The following is a 7,483-nucleotide window of genomic DNA, read 5'->3' as shown; positions in this document are numbered from 1 at the left end:
CCCTTTGTTTAATAACCTCATTGAGTTGGTTTTCATTGACTGTTATAGATAGTTCATTCAGTTCATATAGTTCAGGTGAACTTCCCCAAGAAGCTGATCTACTCAACATGAAGATACGATATTTGGTGAAAGGAAAACACACCTTTTCAAGTGGGGCTTTAAGATACCTGTCTTATAATTTTGAAAAGTGCTGTATCTAGCAATCCCATTTATTTTTTGTAGGTCTTTCCCTCTCTCTTCTCTTAGAGAATGAAAAGTAGGCAGCACGTTGCACTTTGAACACTACAGTTTACCTGCTTCTGCTTCCTACTTACCTGGTAACTGGTAGGATGAGCAGAAATCTTTAACCAAGAGAAGATTCAGATATTTTATTCCAATTTGCTTATTGCAATGCATTTCAGGAGTAGATAAAGCATTTCTGAGTGTGCTTGGTGATTTTATTCCAGGAGACTGCAAACAAAAGCACAACGAGAAGTAATTTACCTTCAGAAGTACACTACATCTTGCAATTATCTCCTGCTAATGAAGAGATACTCAAGGCTATGTTAGACCTAGTCCCACCCTAATGTAAAAACCAAGATCTTTGACACTGATTTCGGTATGGTAAATCAGACACACAGTGCACATTAGCATCCTTCTTAATGGTTACAAGGCTGTGCTATGAAGACATTCTGTGCTACCTATAACGACTGCAGATTGAAGACTCAATTGCATAAGTTGCTGAGTGCTCTGTCCATGAACTAGCATGTGAGCAGCTACACTGAGAACGACCCATAAACCAGCAGTCTGTGCATGCTAAAACACTCTGCTGACAGCAAGAGGAGGGCGAGGGTGAGACCACACATTAGGACTCAGCTCCAGGAATGCCCAAACCAGGGAATGGTCATCAAACAGATCAGTCATGGTCAAAGGCATGAAGTAAGAAGCAGCACTTCAAAAGTGGGGGTGACATATGTCCACGAGTACCAGAAGAGACTGCATTAACATGCCTTGGGTATCAGCCTTGTACTCACAACCATGTATGCACAGAAGAGCAGAGACACCAAGCTGTAATTTTTACTCTGCCCTTCTTCCCACAAACGCTATAGCAAAACGATGGGCTGCAGTGTCTGTGCCAGTTAGTTACCTCACAATGTGCTAGCTACTGGAGGTGGCTTCAGTGAGAATGAAAGTACTAACCCTGATATGATGTTGCCATAAATCCTTCCCAAGGGAACTCTGAATTCAGAAATGAAGCTGGCTGTAACTACATTTTGTTAATGTGAGTAGGAAACTATTTTTTACTGAGTCTCGTTTTATAGCCATGATATACACATTTGCTGCGGTGTCTTTTTTTTCCTCTATCTGTGGCTTATAAAACACTTCAGTAATGGAGAAGTGTAAAAATGTATTCGTAAGTACTTACCAAAAAACTGTCCTTATTCCCAGAGAACCACTAGAGTCCCAGTTCACAGTCATGCTGTTCCAGGGGTAATTTGCTCAGGTGCCAAATATATGCCAAAGTACTGTTATCAGTAGTTGTTTGCTTTATGCAATATGTGAGGTCTCCAGGCATGGATGAGGACCTCACTGCACTGGGATGTATATACCTATGGAGAATGTAACCTGGAGCTTGTTTTGCAGATTTTAGACTCCTTTTGTGCTCAGGTAGGATGCGTAGCACACAACTTCATTGGGAATTCGTGGAACCTCTTTTTCTCCTAAGACCTTCACTTAATTTAGTTGATTTTGGCACTGGTAGCTTTTCTTGATTTTGATGTGGAAATTTTCAAAACAATTGGCTTTGCTTAGCCATAGTTGCAGGATGACAGAAGTGTTAATTTTTAAAAAAATCTTTAAAATAGCTTGCAACTAATATACTAACTAGAATAAAGCTTTTTATCACCTAAATTACTTAACATTAAAGGGAATATGAGTTAGCTGGAGAGGTGTATTTTGACCACCGGAGGGCTTCTACTTTTTTTTTCCGTTACTAAATAAAAGCACTAAACAGAGGCTGGCCTCATTTAAAGTCGCTGAAAGAATAATCTGCAGCTAGCAATGTATTTGATTAATTTCACCTGTATTTCTACTTGGATCACTGTGGACAGACTGTGAAAGTATTGAACTTATAAATTATTCAAATCTAGTTTGAATGTTTTCACCAAATATTTTCAGATTTGCAAGTTGTTCACATGTTGGCATTCCGGTTGAATGTATGGTTCACGATTTGCATGGTCACTTCAGATATTAGTTCACCAAAGGCAATCTAAACTTCTAATTGTGTGCTCATTTATATTAATCATTTAATTTGTATGTCATTTGAAAAATAGTACAAATGGACAGATAAAAGGCCACTGAAGACAGAGGAAAAGCTGCAGATTTTCGTCACATCTGGATGAGGCCAAGCCTGCATATTGCTCATTCCTTCTGCAATTCCATCAGTGAGAAACAGAAAAAACACCACTACATTGTTCTTAACCAGAAAAAGCAGCCAGGTTTTGCAACTTTTGTATTCCAACACACAACTGAATTGATGTTTTTCAGGGACTTGCTGAGCTTTAAAAACAGATTTGCAGGCCTGTTTGGGATAGGAGGGCAGGATCCTCTCAGATCTTTGTGGAAAACAAACAAGTAGTTATTTTCAGGGTCCAGATCAAACACGTTGTTCTCATGTCACTGACCCTCAAACTGATATGCACATCACACTCAGATTAAATCACAAGCTCTCCTCAGTCTGCTTAACAATAACAGGTCACTTGATGTGTTCGCTGGAGCTCTACTGATTCAGAAGATCTGGCCCTATTTACATCTTAACCCAGTTTCTTCTTGTTCCAGACCCCCAGTGCCTTCCAGGCCCATTGGGCCTGTTGACATTCCCTGAAACATCTCGCAGGTTTTTTTAGGCTACACTTGGACCTTCGCATAGAAGTTACTGTAGCCCTAAATCCCACTACTTCCCATTTCCTGTGGATAAAGATTATCAGACATTTGGGGTCTGCCCAGACATACATATTCTTCCTGTTCTTATCTGGGTTGGTGCTGCTCATGCTACCAGCTGAGAAGTTTTGCTGGGATCTCAAGAGGGGAACTACCATCTTTCCTCTTTCCCTTGCAAATGTAATTTCTTTTATGAGGCCATTTTGGCTTTCCCAATACTTGCAAGCTCCACTCATGAAAACAGACCTTTGGTAAGCATTTTCCAATTGAATGCTGCGTGGCTGGCATCATGTATATTACAGAGCCAAATTAAACATGTCAGGTTGACAAAAATCTCCTACTACAAATTAACAAACTATTTATTCACTTCTAATGAAAGATGAATGTAAAATGAGAGTTGCTGGGAGGCTGAGGAACTAAACGCTGAAGTTCTCTGGTTTTGAATAAGCACTGGATCAGTAAATATTTATCAAAATTATAGGTCGACCCTCATAAAGTAACTGAAATGACAGAATACCTTCTCCAGGAGAACAGCAGTAGCACAGGGACAAACTATTCTCAATATATTTTTAAAAAAATTTATTATGGATCTTTAACATTTTCCAACGTTCAGAAGAAACACAGCAACAGGTCTTTCATCCTCCTTAGGCTTTAATGCTCGGGGGAGACACTTTCTAAAAACAATGTACAATGTAGTCATGAATTGTCTACATTTTTTCCATTTTCACTCAAACCTGTAATATTAACAAAACTTTCACATTGATTTGGAATTACTCAAGGAAGGATGCTTACCTTAAGATCATTTACCACTTGTGAGTAGACACATCTGTGGTTCCAGCAACATGACACAGCTTATCTGCTTTGAAACTTTGCCCCGCTGCCCATCGATGCAAGGAAACCAAAGTATCTGCAGGATAAACATATTGGCAATAGTCAAGTCCTTAGTAAGTTTTGAGGAGCCTGTGGCTCTTTTCCTTTTGGAGTATAGGATAGTTCTTCTCACCTTCTGTGTTAGTTTGGCTCAGATCTAAGCACAGAGAGAAGACTGGATGCAGTCACAGTGGGAAGCTTTTGCAGTGGGAATAGGCAGCCATAACTTCCTAGTGGTAGTTTGACTTCTTGCTGCTCATGCTCTGGGTTTGCCTTTTCATCCTCTGGAAAATTATTTCCAGGTTGCTTCCTCTCCTCTGGCCATGCTTTTTCTGCCTCACTGCCCACAGATTGTTGTAATCTCCTCTGTGGGGTATAACTGTCTTTGAAGCACGGATTGGATGGCACTGACTTAAACCACGATGAGTTTTCCTCACAGAAAGTCAGTGTAAAAAGCTGCATTTTATGTTAAAAAAGAATCATCCCAATAGAAAGACCCGCACCTGGCTCATACTTTAGTGTCTTTTTTTTCTCTCAGGTAAATACAACAATTCTCACCCTAAAATAACCAAAATCATTGAAAGTTACCTTTTCTGGTTTTGGCTAAAAACCTCAACAAATAGTTTTCCAGGTGGCTGATTGCTGGGATCTATTTCAGTTTTTCATATCCAGTGCATTACACAGATTGTATCTGCTTATAGACCATGCAGACTCACAGCTCCTGTGTAACTTTACTGAAAAACATGAGTGCCCCAAGAGGTGCAAGGCTGTTTTCAGCATCATCAAAATCTTCCCACAGGCTCTCACACTGGTGACACTCACGTGTATGAGCTGAACACAACACAAACATCTGCAGTGACAGCAGGCAGAGGACACTCTCTCTTACGCTCAAAAAGTGCACACAGCTACAGCTCAGGTGTCAGGATAATTGTTGGAAGAATTGAGCCTATAACCCCTCCACAGGCTGTTCTGATCCCATCTCATCCCATCTTCTCAGTGTTATGGAAGGAAAGGTTTACCCCTGAAGTAAATGTAGTTAAGAAAGCTTCCCACTGTCATGAAAAAGAACCCCTTCATGTTTTGTATCTTTAATACGGTTAATTTGCAGGGTCCTTTAAGAGCAGCTGCTAGTTTTTATGTGTCAAACGACTGCCACACAAAGAGAGCGTGGCAAGTGAGCTGTGCATTTTGCTGACACAGCACACTGTTTCAATTGAAAACAAGAAATAGAAGGAGCAGTTGAGAAACCTGACACTAGCTGTTACCTTTAGAAATCAAAACTTAACAAAATAAAGGCAGGCATACATATTACTTTTTTCTTTTTTTAAATGAAATCTTGTTAGATGCTGTTGGAGACACAGGTAATCGTCAAGTCCTTCTGAAGAAACATCTGTTACAAAGCAGAAGAGAGGGAGATGGAGAAGGTGCCATTTTTCTATCACTATAGTAAACAGCTAATGCACCGTAAACAGAGCAAGTCATGCGGTAAAACATGAAGAAGCTCTTTTTTAATCATCTGAATAGAAATTTAATATCTTTGCATTTGCTGAGTAAGGCAACTTGCCCAAGCAACCAGATACACGTAGTCTTACGCATTTATTCTGCCTTTGTTGCTGCTGAACAAAGCTTCTAAGTCACAAGCATTAAGGCTGGTATTTACTAAGCAGTTGCACACGAGGGCTCATTAGGAAAATTAGGGTATCCAAACATGTAAGGAAACCTGAGAAATCAAATAGCCACATATAGAGTATGACAAAAAAAAAAACAAAACACAAGCATTTCCAGTAGTTTTGCTCTTCTAAATTATGAGGTCCAACAGCTAGGACCAATACCCAGGCCACCCCCAGCTGTACAGTGCTGAGCAACAGCAGCACAGACCTAGGTCATGCTATGAGGAGTGGAGGGCTCTGGTTTGTGCGGGGATGATATGCTGCAGAAAGCCTTTGCTACCAAACCTGCCCATAGCTACTGAGCTGCACCAGTGCTATAGCAAGAATAGGAGAACATAAAAAAAAAATAACCTATTAGGACCCAGGAGACCTATGAGTTTTGGTAGTGTTGTTTAAGTATTATATCGGTACTGTCTGTCAGCTTCCAGGAGTCCACAGTACTCAGGCTCGGGCTCTTTTAAAGGACAATTCATAAGGTAAGAGCACTGCCACTGTGACTAGAGTGCTTTAGTTTCTCTCTCTTTCTGCACTCCTGGCAGAAAGGCTGGCCTCTGTCAAACATCAAGGTCACATGAATGTAGCAAAATCCATCTTTCCAGTCTGGGAGAATGAAAACCAATTTGCTAGTCAAAACTGAGTAGCAAAAAAAGGCTCATATTCAATATACCAGCAAAGCTCTCATACTATAACAGCGAGACAGCCCTTCGGCACAGCTGTTTACACCACTGCAAGCACTATGATGGGAAAGTCTTCGAAGAAGCCCACCAAATATGCAGGCACCCTCTCCTAACCCTGGGGATAAATGCAGAACCAGGTCTGCAGAACTTCAGGAGGCAGCAAATATTTCTAATGCTCAGCACACCAGGACAAATTAGAAACCCTTTTATGTGATAGCTACAGAATTAATTTTGCAGAAAACTAGAAAATCTTCCCTTTGTATGGGCAGAAAATAAAACAGGACCTCAGCTGAAGACCAGGCTATGAATAAATGCAAATTCCTAATCAGAATATCAATATGAAGAATTCTTTCAGAGGAAACAGAGGCCAGATTTAGCCTATGGATCAAATGGCTCTTGCAGATGATATTTCAGTAGGCAAATGTGACATTCTGAGCTAAAATCTTTCACAACATGAGCTTTAAATAAACAGCTTGCCTTGAAATACTTTGTTGTCACCGTGATAGTCCTCCTCTGTAGCCACATTCAAAAATTTTATACACAACTGCAACAGCTCTGACAAGAAAGAGGGAGACAAGCCGTTCCGCAACCCCAGGGCGTTTGCCTGGCACAGGGACTCCTGAGTTCAGGTTCCTGCTTCGAGGTGGGTACCTGGAAGAAGCATTTTGTTTTTTAAAGATCTGAGCAGCTCTGCATGGTACCTCTTCACTGTTCAAGGTACCTCTACATGGTACCTCCTCCCCTGCACTCCTCCGTACAGTTATGACTTTTTTTTTTCCATCAGAATCCATGTGTGTCTCTCCTTCTGGCAAATTTATGACAAAGATACAATTCTCTGAGGTCAGATTTTTATCTCTTTTCCTTCTTAGCATTTATACTAAGATACTTAAAAAGCTCAGGAACTTCTATGGTCTATGCACCACTTCTCTACATATGCTCATACTCTTGTCACTTTTCTTTTAACTGCTCCATTCTCACTGAGTGTTTCTACCCCCTCTTCGTTTTTCTTATTAGACTGAGAGCTCTCAGGCAAGAATTATCCTTAGTTATAACTCCTAACACAGTGGGTTGTTGATATAGATTCTTAGTAATTATAGAAAACACAGTATTCCTCAGTGGAATGTAAGTTGGCTTTATCGATCACCATGCCGCCATACGCAGCTGTATTGTTCTAATATTTTAAACGCTTTGGGCCAAATACAAGAAGCTGACTGGTGACTGCATGTGTCTTTGATAACTACAAATATAGATAATGCATAGGAAAAGGGCTATGATTAACCATTTTACAGATGGGAAGTGGGGCTCAGAGAAGCTAGAAGCCAGTCCCAGGGGGTTGGTGGCACCACA

The 7,483-nt window shown here is 40.5% G+C and overlaps 1 long non-coding RNA gene across 2 annotated transcripts; it reads right to left on the bottom strand.

Annotated features, from left to right (window-relative positions):
* Positions 1-327: 327 nt before the first annotated feature.
* On the bottom strand, positions 328-4,393 carry LOC137664426 (uncharacterized). Of its 2 annotated transcripts, none has more exons than XR_011048294.1 (3): positions 3,923-4,393; positions 3,712-3,826; positions 328-450 (listed from the first exon to the last, which is right to left on the bottom strand). It is a non-coding gene; the product is annotated as an uncharacterized lncRNA (long non-coding RNA). The 2 variants fall into 2 exon arrangements; XR_011048293.1 differs by lacking the exon at positions 328-450 and adding an exon at positions 3,523-3,593.
* Between the last annotated feature and the right edge of the window lie 3,090 nt (positions 4,394-7,483).

This window comes from Nyctibius grandis, chromosome 5 (genome assembly GCF_013368605.1).
Source record: "Nyctibius grandis isolate bNycGra1 chromosome 5, bNycGra1.pri, whole genome shotgun sequence".
NCBI lineage: Eukaryota > Metazoa > Chordata > Aves > Nyctibiiformes > Nyctibiidae > Nyctibius > Nyctibius grandis.
This window is presented reverse-complemented; position numbering and strand designations above follow the sequence as displayed.